Here is a 19,378-nt window from a genome sequence, read left to right as displayed (position 1 = left end):
AGTGGCTGTTGCATCACGGACCACGGTCACCATGGTGAGCTAGTGGTGGTGGATGATTAGGATGAGGAGAAGGAGGAGGATAACAGCAATTAGCCAAAATCAGGAAGTGTATACCCATGTGTGGGTGTGAAGAGGTGCATTGGAATATACCTTACAAAAAAAGACACCGGATTTGAGGTTAGGTTTCACTGTTATCATGCGGTAGTGTAGAGAAGTCTGGCCCAATTCAGCCCTTGTTCATTTTTATAAGAGTCAGCCTGTCAGCATTTTCAGTTGACAGACGGAGGCGCTTATCAGCTATTATTGCACCAGCAGCACTAAAGACGTGTTCTAACAAAACCCTAGTGGCAGGACAGGCCAGGACCTCCAAGGCGTAGAGAGCCAGTTCATGCCACATATCTAGCTTTGAGTCACAATAACTAAAAGGCACAGAGGAATCTTGGAGGACATTAGTAAGGTCACCAAGGTACTCCCTCATCATCTTCCAAAACTTTGCACTCCTTGTGAGAGTACCCTGTGCCTCATGGTCACTGCAATGGGAGGATCTGAGAAAACTCTCCCAGAACTTTGCCAGTGTTTCACTGCCTCTGCTGGGTTGGAGGTGTGTCTCTATCGACTGTACTCCTTGGTTGTTCAACGAACTGTGACCTCTGTCGCCAGCGTTTTCAGATGGGAATTTTTTTAAATAATTCTGCAACAAGGGCCTTCTGGTACTGAAACATTTCAGAACACCTGTCTGCCTCTGGAAGAAGAGATTGAAAGCTCTCCTTGTAGCATGTGTCTAGAAGTGTCACAACAAGTAATGACTGTCAGCCAAAATTTTGACAATACGAGGGTCATGGGAAAGGCAGTGCAGCACAAAGTCAGCCATGCGTGGCAGACTGCTAACAGGCAAGACTTCTGTGTCCTCACCAAGAGGTCGACTGAACATGCTGTCCTCCTCTTTTTCCTTCTCCCTGTCCTCAGGCCATCCATATTGAACAGACAGTATAACAGTTGTGCTTGTAGTACTGTCTATAGCCCATGAAAGTAGCTCCTGTTCTTCCTCCTTCTCCTTCTTCCTCATTGTCAACCAATCCATGTTGGGATGACATGAGGCTGGGCTGTGTGTAATCACCCTGTATGCTTCCTTGCTGCATCTCATCGTGCTCAGCCTGCAATGCCTCCTCTTTGATTGTGAGCAGAGAGCGGTTCAGAAGACAGAGAAGCGGGATGGTGACGCCATCTTGGTGGACTCCTCAAAGTTTAGTAGGATGGTACATATGTCTGACATCCATATCCACTCCTGAGTTATTATGTGTGGAGTCTGAACTGAATACCGACGACCTTGTTGATGCTGGTAGTCCACAACTGCCCTCTTCTGCTCACAAATTCTTTCCAACATGTGCACTGTTGAGATCCAATACGTGGGGACAACACTAACCAGTCAGTGAGCCAGAAGCTGCAAACGCTGCTGAAAAACGGCAAGGTCGGCGGAAGCTGGAGCGGACTTTCTAAAATGGGCACACAGGCGGTGTACTTTGACAAGCAGATCTGGCAGCTCCGGGTAGCTTTTGAGAAACCGTTGAACAACGAGGTTAAGCACATGGGCCAGGCATGGTATGTGTGTGAGCTTGCCTCACCTAAGAGCCGCCACCAGGTTCCGGCCATGGTCACACATGACCATGCCTGGCCGTAGGTTCAGCGGTGTCAACCATATATCTGCCTGCTCTTTCAGAGCTGTCCACAACTCTTCAGCATTGTGCGGTTTGTCACCTAAGCATATTAGCTTCAGTACAGCCTGTTGATGCTTGGCTGAGGGAGTGCTGTAGTGCTTCCAGCTAGTGACTGATATGATTATTTCAGTGATGGAGGCAGAAGAGGAGGAGGTGGTGCAGGAGCTGTAGACTGCCTGATTGACATAGGGCCCACAGTCTTCGGCGTCGGGAGGATGTGTTCAATTGCAAGGTCCCTCTGGGTCCCGGCTTCCACTATGTTAACCCAGAGTGCCATCAGCGAGATGTAGCGTCCCTGCAAACAAGCACTTGTCAACGTGTCCGTGGTTAGGTGGACTTTCCCAGTAATAGCATTGTTCAGGGCATGGGTAATGTTGTGGTACATGTGTTTGTGTAATGCCAGGACGGCACACCACGAGAATTATTGGCGGCTGGGGACCGAGTACCTTGGGACAGCCGCCGCCATCAGGTTGCGGAAAGCTTCCGTCTCCAAGAGCCTAAAAGGCAACATTTCAAGAGCAAGCAGATGAGAAATGTGTGAATTTAGTACTGTGGTCTGTGGGGCGTTGGCTGCGTATTTATGCTTGCGTTCCAATGACTGGGGTATGGACAACTGAAGGCTGCGCAGGGACAAGGACATGGACGTGCAACGTGGACAGGGGATTGACTTGCACGCAAAACAGTGGAAGAAACTGTGTTTTTGCCCACAGACACTGTTCCTGGAGCCTGGTGTTGGGCCCACAAAGCCGGGTGCTGTGCTACCATTTTCCTGATCATGCTGGTGGTGGTCAGGCTGTTAGCTTTGGTTCCCCCTTCTGATGCAGGGAAAGCAGGTGGTGCAAATGGCCTGTTTGGGCTTATCGGCAGAGTCTTAAAAACAACCAGACTCAAGAAGACCTAACAGTTGTACTGCCAACTTCTGTCATGTTGATGTTACAAGGAACGGTTGCCCGCCATCTGTCTGCGGACACTGCACTTCTTCTTACTGCCTGTTGGGGTGCTATGCCTCCCTCCCCCTGTGTGCTGCTGTCCCCACTCTGCATGTCCTCCTGCCAGGTTGGGCCAGTTACTATATCATCCACCACCTCGGCTTCCACTTACGCACCCTGTTCCTACTACTGACTTTCTGGCTATTGTATCTCATCATCGTCCATCTGTTGCGACACGTTTCCACCGTAGCCTTCGTGTGAACATGGCTGCTCAAATATTTGTGCATCGCTACATGTGATTTCCTCTTGCCCCGCTTCAAGTGGACAGGGCGAGAGGCCCGAATCTATAAATGGAAAAGTGAACAGCTCTTCTGAGTGTCCAAGAGTGGGATCAGTTGTCTCCGGGCACTTGACATGGCAGCAGAAAGTTGGATCAGTGTGAGGAATATGCGGTCCAGACTCACAGCTACTCAGACATGACCGTGTGGAAGACAGGGTGCTGGTGGTGGTGGAAAAGTGATTGGAAGCATTATCTGCTATCCAACCAACAACCTTTTGACACCGCTCTGGTTTAAATAGTGCTGTTCTACAGTCCCCTATGAATTCAAACAGGAAGGTCATGCGAGAAGATGTCAGTGTTGTGGCACAATTTCACCTTGCCCACGGCCTTGGCCTCTGTGTTAGGGCTGGCGGAATGCACCAAATAATAAAATGATAGGTGCGTTCGCAGCCCGGGGTCCACCATGCAGAGGTTGTAAACTGCTGCTTAGTAATGATGGATGTATGTAGCGGTATACAAAAGGTCACTCGCGGGTTAACGTCACCCGGTGTGAACAGGAGCGGACTCTGTTACGTCACAGAGCCGCAGTACTGCGGAACATAAATGCCGTAGCCTGTTAAAACACACAGGACTTGGCAAGAGAGCGGTCAGTAAATGGTCACAGAATTTAGCCCCAAGGACACGAGGTCTGAGTCCCTCTAGATGTACTGAGCATCCAGCGTCGCACCTGCGGACGCCTCTAATGAACGCTGGCCACCGAGGAGTGCAGAGTATGTGCACCATGGCATACAGACAAAGCCACCGGTGGATGCTGATGCCAGTCTCTGACTCTGCCTCTACCTGGACCTCAGCCTGGGCGCTAGCAGGCTAGGCTACATAACACATGCGTACCAAGGGTAGGGGTTTCATAATGAGTCATTCACCAGAGACATTCATACATGCATACAACACTCACTCCACATGGTCTAATCTTTTCCTATATTAGCGCACGGATGTGCGGTCGTGCGATCCTTTTATAGACGCAGCCTTCCGGGACCTTCCTGATGGCCCAATCCGAGCTGCAATAGGACCTGAGCATGTGACCTTCTACCTCCCATACGAGGTCGACCCACAGGCATGCTCAGTAGGAGAAAAGCAGGACTTAGTCCCAGGAGCATCTGTTCGCCGCCGACTCATGCATGGTACAATAGCTGAGCCTGGAGTAGCAACCAGATGCCTAACATTAGCCTGGGCAAGATGCTGGGACTGACCTCTCTGCTGAGCAGGAACCTCTGTGGCTGTAGAGGAATGGGAGACCGCAGAGGACATGGCTTGAGATGCCCCCTGTGCAGTGGGAGAACCTCAGCGCCTAACACTCTGCATGCACCATCACCATAATGTCCACTACCCCATCCCTTGTCTGGCACCTTGTCCATTTTAAATGGACTACAATATTTTCCAAGTTCAAAACAAATGGCTGAATTGGGAGCAAACTTGTATGTGATCCGTATGCGGGAAAGCCACACTTTAAAATATCTGAAATGTTGGTAAAAAAATGTTTTTCTATCATCAAACTGGTGTCAATAATGAGGGTAAGACACAGCAAATACAGTGGAATGGAGACCTGAAATGCCACAATTTGTAGCCCACAGATAGATGAGGCATCTGACGGAGATACCACACTGTTCAAAAAGTGGCCTGTATTTTTTTTATTTTTTACCCCAAAAAAGTGTATAGAACTAGGGTAACAGGCAGCAAATACAGTGGAATGGAGGCCTGAAATGCCACAACTTGTAGCCCACAGATAGATGAGGCGTCTGACGGAGATATCACACTGTTCAATATGAGGCTTGTATTTTTTTCATTTTTTACCCCAAAATAGTGTTTAGAACTAGGGTAACAGACAGCAAATACAGTGGAATGGAGGCCTGAAATTCCACAATTTGTAGCCCACAGATAGATGAGGCATCTGATGGAGATACCACACTGTTCAGTATGTGGCCTATATTTTTTTATTTTTTTACCACAATATAGTGTATAGAACAAGGGTAACATACAGCAAATACAGTGGAATGGAGGCCTGAAATACAACAGTTTGTAGCCCACAGATAGATGGGGCATCTGATGGAGATGCCACACTGTTCAATATGTCTGTCACGCTGCCTGCGCATACTCATCCGGCCTCTGCTTCCACGCCGCAGCCCCCCGCCGCCCGACAGCCACGGCGGTCCCTTCTGACAGGCTCGCTGCCGACAAGGTCTCTGCATGCAATGTTACTTGTGCTCTGGCAATGCCCTGACCCTGAAACACCTACGGACCAATGGCAGACCTGACAGGGCCATATCAAGCCGTTCCCCCCTGAGGGAGGCGCCTGATTGTTGATTGCTAGCACACTGGGCCCTGCTTCCTCATGTGCTCTCTGCAGTCTCGCAGTCCTGTCTTCTGTGGTCCCTGCAGTAGCCCCGCAGTCTGGTGCTCCGTGGGTCCAGCTATCTATACTCCAGTCCTGCCTCCTGCGTTCCTGCTCCGTCCTGCTATCCACGCTCCAGTCTTTCGGTCCTACTCCAGTCCTGCCTCCGGTGTTCCTGCTCCATCCTGCTGTCCACGCTCCAGTCCTTCAGTCCTACTCCAGTCCTGCCTCCGGTGTTCCTGCTCCATCCTGTTATCCACACTCCAGTCCTTCAGTCCTACTCCAGTCCTGCCTCCGGTGTTCCTGCTCCATCCTGCTATCCACACTCCAGTCCTACAGTCCTACTCCAGTCCTGCCTCCGGTGTTCCTGCTCCATCCTGCTATCCACACTCCAGTCCTACTCCAGTCCTGCCTCCCGTGTTCCTGCTCCGTCCTGTTGTCTATGCTCCAGTCCTGCAGTCCTACTCCGGTCCAGTCTCCAGTGATCCCGCTCTGTTGTCTATGCTTCAGTCCTGCACTCCTACTCCAGTCCGTCCTGAGCCGCCCCTCTCTGTATCGGCTATCGTGGTACCCGAACCCTTGGGCCTGCTCCTAACGATCCCTGTATAGGGGTCGGCTCCACCTCGCAGCTCGCCCGGGGCCCCTCGGAGCCACGGTCCAGAGGGTCCACTCCTGGAGATTTGTCTCCTGACCAGCCGTGGTAACAATGTGACCTGTATTTTTTTATTTTTAACCTCAAAAAAGTGTATAGAACTAGCATAAAAGATAGATACGGTGGAATGGAGGCCCGAAATGCAACAATTTGTAGCCCAGAAATAGATGAGACCTCTGATGGAGATAGCCCACTTTCAAATATCTGGCCTGTATTTTTTTGCCCAGCTAAATGGTGTCAACAAGTAGGCTAAGACACAACAAAAAAAATTCTATGGAGGCCTGAAATGGCACAATATTTGACAAAGTATCTCATACAATCCTTATTGAAAAAATGACTAAGTATGGAATGGACAAGGCAACTGTTAGGTGGATTCATAACTGGCTTAGTGATCGGACCCAAAGAGTGGTCGTAAATGGCTGCACATCCAGTTGGAAGAATGTCTCAAGTGGGGTACCACAGGGCTCTGTCCTGGGCCCTGTATTGTTCAACATCTTTATCAACGATTTAGATGAAGGAATTGAGGGTAAACTGATTAAATTTGCTGATGACACAAAGCTAGGAAGGATAGCTAATACTAGAGAAGAGAGAGAGCGGATTCAAAAAGATATAAATAAACTGGAGAAGTGGGCAGCAACTAACAGAATGGTTTTTAACAGGGAAAAATGCAAAGTACTACATCTGGGCAATAAAAATGAAAAAAGCATATATAGAATGGGAGGAATAGGGCTAAGCAACGGCACATGTGAAAAAGACTAGGGTATACTAATAGATCACAGACTGAATATGAGTCAACAGTGTGATGCAGCAGCAAAAAAGGCAAATGCAATTCTAGGATGTATTAACAGAAGCATACAGTCTAGATCACGTGAAGTCATTATTTCCCTTTACTCCTCTTTGGTCAGACCTCATCTGGAATATTCTGTCCAGTTTTGGGCACCACATTTTAAAAAAGACATCAACAAACTGGAGCAAGTTCAGAAAAGAGCAACTAGAATGGTGACCGGTCTGCAAACCCTGTCTTATGAGGAAAGGTTGCAGGATTTGGGATTGTTTAGTTTGCAAAAGAGAAGACTGAGAGGAGACTTAATAGCTGTCTACAAATATCTAAAGGGCTGTCACATTGTAGAAGGATCAACTTTATTCTCATTTGCACAAGGAAAGACTAGAAGCAATGGGATGAAACTGAATGGGAGGAGACACAGATTAGATATTAGAAATTTTTTTTTGACAGTTAGAGTGATCAATGAGTGGAACAAGCTGCCATGAGAAGTGGTGAGTTCTCCTTCAATGGAAGTCTTCAAACAGAGGCTGGACAGACATCTGACTGGGATGATTTAGCGAATCCTGCTTTGAGCAGGGGGTTGGACCAGATGGCCCAGGAGGTCCCTTCCAACTCTACGATTCTATGATTCTATGATTCTAATTTTGAGCGCAATAATATGCGATCTGTGTGGCGGACAATATCTGGTATAAAATATCTGCCCTGTAGCTAAATATTTTTTGGGCAGCTAAGTATTTTTTGTGCAGCAACATGGTGTCAAGAAATTATATAAGATACTCCAAAAAAATTTAACAGTACTACAAAAATGTCAGAAATTTCTGCGCACTCAGATGTGATGGCTGGGACGGGCAAACCCATTTAAAATAGCTGGATTTTTACGCTGTACTATGAAAAAGATCTGGCTGTATTCTTCAGTGTCAACAAGCAAATGGAGAAAAAAAGGGGCTCTGGATTGCTTTAGACTAAAATAATCAGGATTAAGATACAAAAAAAAATTCCTGCCCACTGACCCACATTCCCTGCATGTTGATTGCCGTTCTAAGGAGGATAAGAGCTCGTGCTGAATAATCCCAGAAATGCTCGCTGCTCGCCGATTACCACGAGTACAGTGATGCTCATGCGAGTAACGAGCGTTACCGAGTGTGCTTGCTTATCACTACTGTCCAAGCAAAGTGAATGTGTTATCATGAAAACTGCGCCCTCTGTTGTCTAAAGATGCTACTGAAATGTGTGGTTTTGGTGCTTTTTCTCTCTTGCCTACTATTTGGAGCATAAAAAATGCATGTAAAAACTGCAGGTACTTTTCTAAGTGCAGAATCAAAGCTTTTCTGTACTATAAAACACACATTAAAAATATGGATTCACCTCTGCACTAAAAGCGCATCAAATAAGGGGATGAAGGCCTAAAAAAGCAGCAAAAAAGCAATAACCAGAGAAGAAAGTGTAGGGAAGGTGGCCTGACGGACGGACGGACGTGTCAGAATAGAGAAAGATAGGTTTGCACAGTTTAGATAGGTGACAGTTACTACAATGGGGAAACAGCTAGGAAAGTGTAGTGGACGTGCAGTACCTTGGGTTGACCATTAGATGGCATGGAGGAGTGTGAGCAAAGGACTTGACATCAGCTTAGGGCTTTAGAAACCGTTGGTCATGGGGGGCGGAGTTACAGTGACAGGGGACCGGGAATGCTATAAATACTGAGGGAGGGTTCCAGAAAGTTCCAGTCCCCAGGGGGAGCTCCAGTGACAGGAGGACTACGACAGTCTGTGCGCTGTGAGGAGCATCCAAACCAGGGGAGCTGAGGAGAGAGAACATTAGGGGGGTGGCCCTCACAGGAATACCGCAACAGAGACGAGTAAAAGAGAGTAGGCATACCGTGTCAAGGATGACGTTTGACCAGTGAAAGGACTGTCGGTGATTAGGCCTATGGCAGCCACAGTGTCGGAAGCTGTCAGTGCGTCAGCAAGGAAAAAGGGACAGGACGTATATATACGTCCCAGGCGAAAAGCACGGTGTGTGAAGCGGCCCTGGACACGGCGGGCCATGAGTGAGGTACTGTGTTGTAATGTGAGGGCCGTCAGTCGGACGGTGAGAGCACGATTAAACTTGGACCTGTTGTACCCGAAAATGGCCTCTATTTGTCTCTGTTCATCTCTGCGTGGTATGATGAGGGACCACCCCCCCAGCTCGGCCACCGACCCTACAAAAGTAATTGTGTTGTTTGGCACCTGCAGAATAAAAAAACAGTATTTATGCAACGCCTGAACACAGCCTTACAGACAACAAAAAAACAGATATTATGTAGTGAAGCTACAAAAAGATGAGAAAGTTTTGGTGGCTCCAACTGTGAATGATTGAACAAAAAATAAATCCACAGGTCCCAACTAGAGATGAGCAGGATGCACAGATGACGTCATGCTGGCCCTGGGTGATCAAAAGAGATTCACAGCCTCCCGTCCAGCAGCCAGGTACAACTGAGTCTCATGAATCAATCCGCTCATCTTTAGTCATGGATACATCAGACAGTATGGGATTTGGGTCTACGCCTCATAGCATCAGGTGTCTGCTGTATTTCCTTCACCACCATCGCTCCTCTGACATCTCCTCCTGCCAGGATAGAAAGAAATGGTAAATGGGCATGTATTGGGATGTGGCCAGAGACATGGCCAAAATTAGCTGCGGCGCACTACACATGCCGCCTAATTTGTTGCTCTTTCTGTAGTAAAAAGTTGTAAGGTATGCTATAGTAATTTTGTGTCCACATGGGATTTATCCACTGCAACATTTCATGTAACATGTGTGGCATGGCGACTGGTCATGTGATTGATGGGCCGTATGTATCGCAGAGGTGGGTGGCCTTGTGATGGAAGCCTGGGCGTATTTTGCTCAGCAGATCTACTGCTGAGGGTTTTGCTATACATTGGGAGGCTTCCAGGTGACTTGGAGAGATGGGTGGGTCCAGTCACCTACATACCCACCCAAGAGGTGTGTGGCTAAACACCTAATGAAGCCTGTGTGTATGGTCAAGAGGTTCAGGACCTATAGTGAGGTCATGACTATGTGACGAGCCCATGTGATCCATACCTCACCTGTGGGTGTGGTTACAGGCTATGTAATCGAGGTGTGTTTAGCACATGGGAGTGAGTGTTTGGGAATGTGGCAGTGTGCACAGACTTCCATGTGTCCAGGTGGGACACTACAGAGTGGTCTGTGTGCAGGGAAGGAGAAGCTTTGCTGTGTCTGTGGCTCCAGATAGAGCTCTGCTATGACAATTGATGCTGTGTCTGCCTGATGTAAAGACTGTTTACCTCTTTTGTTGTGGATTTGATGGTTTATGGAGCAAATAAACTCACATGGACGTTGAAGAGAATGTGTCTCCTGCCTCTTCCTACGCAGCTGAGTGAGTACAACCGTTACACATGCAATGGAAAATCTTGAGGGTATGTTTGTAAGTGATGGTGCACTGTGCTATCGCATTCCTACCCCTGAAGACACCAATCTCATTGTGTGTATAATGTCCTGCATCATTTGTATATATTGTGTCATAGGAATTGTGTTGCAATGTGTTGTTGGATAATGTTAGTAATGTACTGTATAATGTAGGATGTGATAATGTAAGATACTCTTGTGACTGCCACATTCACAGAAATAATGTACAAACCATGAAAACAAATATGTGAACCTGACAAGGCCTGGTTCAGACTAGGAAAAGTTCTTTTCTGACCCTGGTCTGTCCCTGCCTGACCACAGAGGTTGACAACAGAAGGTAACACAATGGCACCCCCACTCAATGGCGGCTTACCCTGACTGTCCTTAGCAGCTCCTGGGGTCACTAGAGTAGCAGTTCCCTAAGGAGAAAAGGAATCACATACAAAGCTACTGCAACTAACACAAATTACAGCACAGTGAATAAATGCAACAAAGTCTATCACCAACAGGAAACAAAAGTAGGGGCTGCACCTGAATTGTGATAGGACAGACAGAGTAAATGAAGAACACCTGTTACCCAAAACCAACAGAAACAAAGATATTAGAACTAAAACACCCAAAGCAAAGGTGTATCTGTTGCTCAGCAGAAAGACGACGACCACAGAATCAAGGGTTCGAATCCAGAAGCATGACAGTACTACAGTGTATAGTAATGTAGGATACGTATTGATAGTATAGTGTATGGCAAAGCATAGAAGCGCTGGCGAAACACTTAACAAGATCCCCTGGGAGTCCTTTCAGGCTTCCCATTAATTTCTATTATATAGAGTATCTTCAGAACTGAGAATGACTGAAGAATGGACAGGTCACTTCTTTTAACCTAAAATTATTAAAATACACTCGTTTTTACATAGAAATGCATATGTTCATTCTTTTGAGTGCTTAGTTAGTGCCTTTTGAGGTGGTTTTCAGTACGGAAAACTCCTGAAAGAGACATCATGTCCATATACCCTCATATACAATCCACTGCATATATGCCAGTCCACTGTCAGTCTGCAACAAGAGCATAGTAACTATGGTGCAGAAACTATATGTGCTGACAGCATGCATCACATGGTCCATCAACTGGAGGCATGCCATGTGAATGCACCTGACAGTAAGACACATGCACTTATAACATAGTGCAATCATTTCATTACATTCATCAACATATAACTTCAGAGGAACATGGCTTACCTTCAGCTTTCCTGTCCTTTTGAGATACAAACAGCTGCAAAAAAAAAGAAATAAGTATTGGTAAAAGCAAAGGAATCATTCAAAAGTACAAAGAAAACAAGCCCTCACATGGCCATATTGAAGGAAATATAAAAAAGTTATGGCTCTTGGAAGAAGGGGAGCAAAAAATGAAAAATAGAAAATCCCGAGGTGGTGAAAGGGTTAAATATTGCCTCTCCTTTACAAAGTTATTATCAATCAAAAGATATGGCCCCTAATGGGTTAATTTTTGTAAAAACCAAGCGGGTGTTATAAGACAGTTTTCACTGGAGGTGATGCTGACCAATCATAAGCAGGCAGCAACAAAAGAAAGAAGAACACGCCCCCACACTGACTCATGCAGGAGGTTAGAGAAGAAGATCAGGGCTGTCAGTAATTACATCTCACACTGAGATATCAGCTTAAAGCTATGGTGAGGCATGTTTTTCTTTCCTTTCAGTGCTGTTGCCTGCTTATGACTATAAAAGATTATACTGGGAGTAGTATATACCCCTAGTGAAAACGATCTAAAAACGCCCGCTTAGATAAAAAAAAAAAAGTCATTAGGGGCCAAATACTTTGATTGCGAATATCTCCAGAATGCAGAGTTGAAATTAAAATAAAACAAAACTCATTTAATTTCTACTCTGACCACTATTACATTGTGTGTCCAGTTAAACATGAAAAATTTGATGAGAGGACCTCTTTAATTAAATGTCTAGAAAATATGGCATTTGAGAACCATAATTATAAAATCCCATTTTCCATTCTTCTACTTTTGGAAGAGTGGATGGAGCCTTAGGCTCTGTGCACACGGAGTTTTTTGGCTCTGCGGATTTTGTAGTGAAAACCGCAGATAAATCCGCAGGACTTCTGCGGTTTTGCCTGCAGTTTTACACCTCATAATGGATGAGGTGTGAAACTGCAGTGTTTCTGCACTACAGAATTGACATGCTGCGGATTGTAAACCGCAGCCAAACCGCGCGGAAAAATCAGCAGCATGTACACTGCGTTTTCCAGTTTACCATTGAAAACAATGGTATTGTACAACGCACCTAAATCTGCTACGGACCCGCAGCTGCAGAAACGCTGCGGATCTGCAGCAGAATCCGCACTGTGTGCACATACCCTTAGAGCCCAACACAGCTTTAGTACACAACATACATTTCCATTCTCTAGTTTCTTCACTGACCTAACCATTTAAAAACCTCTCACTAGACTGAAGGTGAGGTTAAAGAGACTCTTTCACTGATTTTAGCATTACATTATACACTGACCACATAATGGAATAGTGGCTGCAAAGCTGAGTAAAACTTAGTTGGACACTGCTCTCTCCTTGTTCTCTTCCTATCTTTCTGACCGCTCCTTCAGTGTCTTGTTCGCTGACTCCACTTCATCTCCTCCTCCTCTCACTGTCGGGGTACCTCAGGGCTCAGTCCTTGGACCCCCTTCTCTTCTCCCTCTACACAGCCCCAATTGGACAGACCATCAGCAGATTTGGCTTTCAGTATCATCTTTATGCTGATGACACACAACTATACATGTCATCCCCTGACCTTACCCTCCGCTTTACTACAGAACGCCAGTGACTGTCTGTCCGCAGTCTCCAACATCATGTCCGCCCTCTATCTGAAACTCAACCTCTCCAAAACTGAACTTCTTCTGCTCTCGCCATCTACTAATCTCCCTAAACCTGACATTTCCCTCTCCGTGGGTGGCAGCATAATAACACCCTGGCAGCAGGCGCACTGTCTGGGTATTATGTTTAACACCAATCTCTCCTTCACATCCCATAAACAATCTCTTGCCTGCTCTTGCAGCCTACACCTAAAGAACATCTCTAGAATCCGCCCTTTTCTCACCATGGAAACAACAAAAACCCTTACTGTCACCTTGATCCACTCCCGCCTGGACTACTGCAATGCTCTATTAATTGGTCTCCCCGTTACTTGACTTTCCCCTTCTCCAGTCCATAGTTAATGCAGCAGCCATGGACATCCATCTGGCTAATCGGTACTCGGACGTGTCCGCTCCTCGCCAATCTTTACAATGGCTGCCCATTCATTATAGGATCCAATTCAAAGTACTTGTTCTCACCCATAAAGCTCTCCACAGTGCGGCACCCCCCCTACATCTCCTCCCTCATTTCTATCTATCGGCCTAACTGACCGCTGCACTCTGCAAACGACTTTCGACTAACCTCCACACTAATCCATACCTCCCACTGCCGACTCCAAGACTTCTCCCACGCCAATCCTTTGGAATGCTCTACCCCAAGATATTAGGACTATCCACAATTTGCATAGTATTAGGCGCTCCCTCAAAACACATTTGTTCAGAGCAGTCTATCACGTTCACTAATCAAAGTCATTCTATGTGTAAGTGTGTGTGTGTAGCCCATTCACTATCTCCATCTATCACCCACTCCCTCAAGATGGCTGGATCATCATTGTAAATACACCATTGTAAATACACACCTGTACTTTGTATCTCCCCCACCTCATTGTAGATTGTAAGCTCTCAAGAGCAGAGTTGTCTAATTTTGTTTTAATTATTGTATTGTTAATGTTGTTACTTATGACTTGTGTTTTGTTAAACTGTAAAGCGCTGTGGAATATGTTGGCGCTATATAAATAAAGATTAGTATTATTATTATGTTATGTACCACTGGGTGTTCCAAGAGATATTTCTCTGGGGACGAGTACTTTCCCTGCATGAGGTTAACCAAACATAAGCAGGCAACGTAATGCAGGGGAGAAAAGAACACACTCTTCTCCTCACTGGTTTAAGGAGCTACTGTGTAGAGATACAGCAAAGCTGAGTTATATATCATTATAAACTCTTCCAGATCTCATCTCATCAGAGTCAGTGTGAAGGAATGGTGAGAACTGACAGCACTCTGGGATGAGATTTGGAAGGGTATGTAATGATACATAAAGAAGCTCAGTTGTATCGCTGCACAGTAGCTGCAGAGATCAGTGAGGAGGGTGTGTCTTTTTTTCCGCTATGTGTTGCTGCCTACTTATGATTGGTCAACCGCATGCAGGAGAAGAAGTATACAACCCTAGAGACAATGATGTAGCCAGTTTATCATGCTAAAACCTGAAAGGTCTTCTTTAATCTCCCCATCAGTCCAGTGAGAGTTTTTTAATTGTCAGGTCGCAATGCTCAAACTAGTGAAAATTTCTCTATAAGTTTCTACTAAAGAACATGGAGGTATTCTGGGAGTTTTTTCATAACTAGTGTAAATAATAAGTGAAGCATTTGCTCATAGTAACCAATCAGTTGGATCTTTGATGTGGGTACTAAAGTTGGATTGACATTCCCATAAAACCCGATACTGCTAAAAAATATATGCACCATATTGTTTTCAGGCATCAATTCCTAATATTAGCTCAGTTTAGTGTATGAGAGAATATGGAAACCTAAATCTAAATTATATTGGGCTAAACTAAAGGGGATGGAAAAGATTACCTTTAAAAACATTATTTTAAGGCAGGTGTTTATAAATGACAACCTAATTATCCTTATTCACGTCATGAGGTCAGGATGATACAGCATGTATTGTCCTAGGCCTAGTCAGTTCCACTGATGATGTACATTGCAATGTTCTGGCATCACGATAACATGAAAGGTTGGTGATGGGGAAGGCAGATGTAAGTGGCTGTACATCAGGTTGATGTGGAATAGGTAGGCAGCAATATCAGAATTATTTTCTATTTATTTTTTTTTTTAATTTTTGTTTTTTGCATTCTGTGGCCTGGAAAGACCCTAAAACATAATAAGGAACATTCAAGTCACATCAATCAAAATTCCCTGCAAAATTTGAGAAATCTCCTAAATTCAAATCGTAGCAGACTCACTCCTCTCTAACTCAGCCCATTGGGTAATAAAACAGATAATATGTGAAAGGACCATTGTGGAAAGGGAAAATGCAAAAGATGGCCTCTGATGAGAAAAAAAATGAGTGGGGATGTGACAGTGGAGAGATGAAAACGCAAAGTTTGAATGATGATGTCAAGACTCAAAATCATTTTCAGCATTTAAATGGGTATTCCAATTCCAATATCCTATCCCAACATGTAGTAGGTGTAATATTAATAATATTAGCAAATAATTCCAATTAGAAATGTAGTATAGTTCTTCAGATTGGCTATGTTGCTTACCTCATGTAGGGCTTTGCAGTAGCTTAGGTATCCATGGTTATGACGACTAAGAGCTGTCTAACTAACTGTTACTATGTGAGTGGTCATATCCATGGAAACCTAAGCTACTGCAAAGCCCTGCTAATGGGGCAAGTGACATCGCGAATCTGAAGAACTACAGTGGCATGTAAACGTTTGAGCACCCTTCGTCAAAATTACTGTCATTGTGAACAATTAAGCAAGTTGAAGATGAAATGATCTTTAAAAGGACTAAAGTTAAAGATGACATATATCCTTTGTATCTTAGGCAAAAAAAATCAACAAAATGTAAAAGATGATTAAATATATATAGTTTGGTCACACCTTCTCATTCAAAGAGTTTTCTTTATTTTCATGACAATGAAAATTGTAGATTCACTCTGAAGGAAAGCATCAAAACTATGAATTAGCACATGTGAAATTATATAATTAACAAAAAAGTGTGAAACAACTGAAAATATGTCTTATATTCTAGGTTCTTCAAAGTAGCCACCTTTTGCTTTGATTACTGCTTTGCACACTCTTTGCATTCTCTTGATGAGCTTCAAGAGGTAGTCACCGGAAATGGTCTTCCAACAGTGTTGAAGGAGTTCCCAGAGATGCTTAGCACTTGTTGGCCCTTTTGCCTTCACTCTGCGGTCCAGCTCACCCCAAACCATCTCCATTGGGTTCAGGTCTGGTGACTGAGGAGGCCAGGTAATCTGCCGTAGCACCCCATCACTCTCCTTCTTCATCAAATAGCCCTTACATAGCCTGGAGGTGTGTTTGGGGTCATTGCCCTGTTGAAAAATAAATTATGGTCCAACTAAACACAAACCGGATGGAATAGCATGCCGCTGCAAGATCCTGTGGTAGCCAGGCTGGTTCAGTATGCCTTCAATTTTGAATAAATCCCCAACAGTGTCACCAGCAAAGCACCCCCACACCATCACACCTCCTCCTCCATGCTTCACGGTGGGAACCAGTCATGTAGAGTCCATCCTTCACCATTTCTGCGTCGCACAAAGACACAGTGGTTGGAACCAAAAATCTCAAATTTGGACTCTTGAGACCAAAGCTCAGATTTCCACTGGTCTCATGTCCATGCCTTGTGTTTTTTAGCTCAAACAAGTCTCTTCTGCTTGTTTCCTGTCCTTAGCAGTGGTTTCCTAGCAGCTATTTTACCATGAAGGCCTGCTGCACAAAGTCTCCTCTTAACAGTTGTTGTAGACATGTGTCTGCTGCTAGAACTCTGTGTGGCATTGACCTGGTCTCTAATCTGAGCTGCTAACCTGCGATTTATGAGGCTGGTGACTCGGATGAACTTATCCTCCGCAGCAGAGGTGACTCTTGGTCTTCCTTTCCTGGGGCGGTCCTCATGTGAGCCAGTTTCTTTGTAGCGCTTGATGGTTTTTGCCACTGCACTTGGGGACACTTTCAAAGTTTTCCCAATTTTTTGGACTGACTGACCTTCATTTCTTAAAGTAATGATGGCCACTCATTTTTCTTTACATAGCTGCTTTTTTCTTGCCATAATACAAATTCTAACAGTCTATTCAGTAGGACTAGCAGCTGTGTATCCACCAGACTTCTGCACAGCACAACTGACTGTCCCAACCCCATTTATAAGGCAAGAAATCCCACTTATTAATTAAACCTGACAGGGCACACCTGTGAAGTGAAAACCATTTCCGGTGACTACCTCTTGAAGCTCATCAAGAGAATGCCAAGAGTGTGCAAAGCAGTAATCAAAGGAAAAGTTGGCTACTTTGAAGAACCTAGAATATAAGACACTAGATGGTGGCCCGATTCTAACGCATTGGGTATTCTAGAATATGTACAGGACTGTGCCTGTGTAATGAGTGATGCAGCAGTGATGCCTTTAATGGATGTAATGTGCCTGTACAATAAGCGATGCGGCCGTGTTGCAGCGACGACTAAGCGACTGTCGCTGATTGGTCGCAGCCTAACAGCCGTGACCAATTAGCGAGACAGGATTTCCGTTAGACATACAGAATTAGACAATTATATATTATTATTATTATATAGTAATTATACAGTATTTTCAGCTGTTTCACACTTTTTTGTTAATTATATAATTCCACGTGTGTTAATTCATAGTTTTGATGCCTTCAGAGTGAATCTACAATTTTCATAGTCATGAAAATAAAGAAAACTCTTTGAAAGAGAAGGTGTGTCCAAACTTTTGGTTTGTACTAATATATACAGCTCTGGCAAAAATTAAGAGACCACCACACCAAACCCTGTCATGGGCAGCCCATTCTCCAGACCTGAACCCCATTGAAAACCTCTAAAATGTAATCAAGAGGAGATGGATAGTCACACACAATCAAACAAAGAAGAACTGCTTACATTTTTGCACCAGAAGCAGTGTTAAAGACTGGTGGCAAGCATGGCAAGATGCATGAAAGCTGTGATTAAAAATCATGGTTATTCCAAAAAATATTGATTTCAGAACTCTTCCTGAGTTAAAACATTAGCATTGTTGTTTCTAAATGATTATGAACTTGTTTTCTTGGCATTATTTGAGGTCTGAGAGCACTTGGGCTTTTTTGTTATTTTGACCATTTTTCTTTGTCAGAAAAAAAATGCAAAATTTCTTGCTTGGAAATTCGGAGACATGTCAGAAATTTATAGACTAAAAGAGCAATTTACATTTTACTCAAAAATATACCTATAAAGAGAAAAATCAGACAAACTGAACATTTGAAAGTGATCTCTTAATTTTTGACAGAGCTGTTTTTAATCTTTTACATGTTTAAGATTAGTTAAAAGGAAAATGGGCAGATGCATGGCTAGTACCTAAATTTAACAGAGATCCACTAAGTGCATAGTTTCACTTTGGCATAAATTGGAAGTGATACTGAACTGACATATGAAAACAACTTTTTCTTAGTATTCCATCATATAAAAACAAATTAAAATCAGAAAAGGTGCAAAATTAGATGAGGGATTTAGACTCTGGTAGAATACTAGCGAACAGGCAAAAAATTGATTCAATGTTCTAAATGTGAGCCTATTGTCAGAAGTATAGACACCAAACAAGATCTAAACAATTACCTCTATCAAGTCGTATGCAGTAAAGTGGCCTAGTGAATGGGATATTAAAGTGCAATGTGCCACAATTAATTCATTCCAAGCAGATCACTCTATTGCTGCACAAAATGTCATCATCTAGTGTTGATATTCTGGTTTTGTATACAAACTGGTGTTAATAATAAAAATTACTTCACATTATTACTTGTCTAAATACAGGCTGCATCCTGCAAACTGTGGCTAACTGCTGATTTTGAAAGTGGTTCCATTTACAAAGAATGGAAATGTCTGTCATTTTTAGCGTAGGTACACTTCAACTGTGAGAGACATAATCTAAAAATAACAACCAGAAAATCAAATTGTATGATTTTTAAATAATTAATTTGCATTTTATTGCATGAAATATGTATTTAATACAATAGAAAAACAGAACTTGATATGTGGTGCAGAAACCTTTGTTTGCAATTACAGAGGTCAGATGTTTCCTGTAGTTCTTAACCAAGTTTGGACACACTGCAGCAGGGATTTTGGTCCACTCCTCCATACAGATTTTTTCCAGATCTTTCAGGTTTCATGGCTGTTGCTGGACAACATCGAGTTTCAGTTCCCTCCTGTGACGCTAGTCACTTCTCACGGCCAAGCCGTGAGTCGGAGTGGTCAAGGAGTCCAAGGTCAGAAGCCAGGAGGGTACATCATAAACAGAAGGAAGCGACAAAAGCGTAGTCA

At 44.2% G+C, this 19,378-nt stretch overlaps 1 protein-coding gene across 1 annotated transcript in view; it reads right to left on the bottom strand.

The window, feature by feature from the left end:
• Positions 1-11,435, bottom strand: part of STARD8 (StAR related lipid transfer domain containing 8) — a 227,086-nt gene extending 215,651 nt beyond the window's left edge. The window contains exon 1 of the mRNA XM_073556103.1: positions 11,415-11,435. The gene's annotated coding sequence lies outside the window, so the exon portion shown is untranslated. The remainder of the gene's footprint in view (positions 1-11,414) is intronic.
• Between the last annotated feature and the right edge of the window lie 7,943 nt (positions 11,436-19,378).

The sequence above is a fragment of the Dendrobates tinctorius genome, unplaced genomic scaffold (assembly GCF_039654945.1).
Source record: "Dendrobates tinctorius isolate UK_male_01 unplaced genomic scaffold, ASM3965494v1 ptg000231l, whole genome shotgun sequence".
Classification (NCBI taxonomy): domain Eukaryota; kingdom Metazoa; phylum Chordata; class Amphibia; order Anura; family Dendrobatidae; genus Dendrobates; species Dendrobates tinctorius.
Note: the sequence above shows the minus strand (reverse complement) of the source record. Positions and strands in the feature narration are given on the sequence as shown.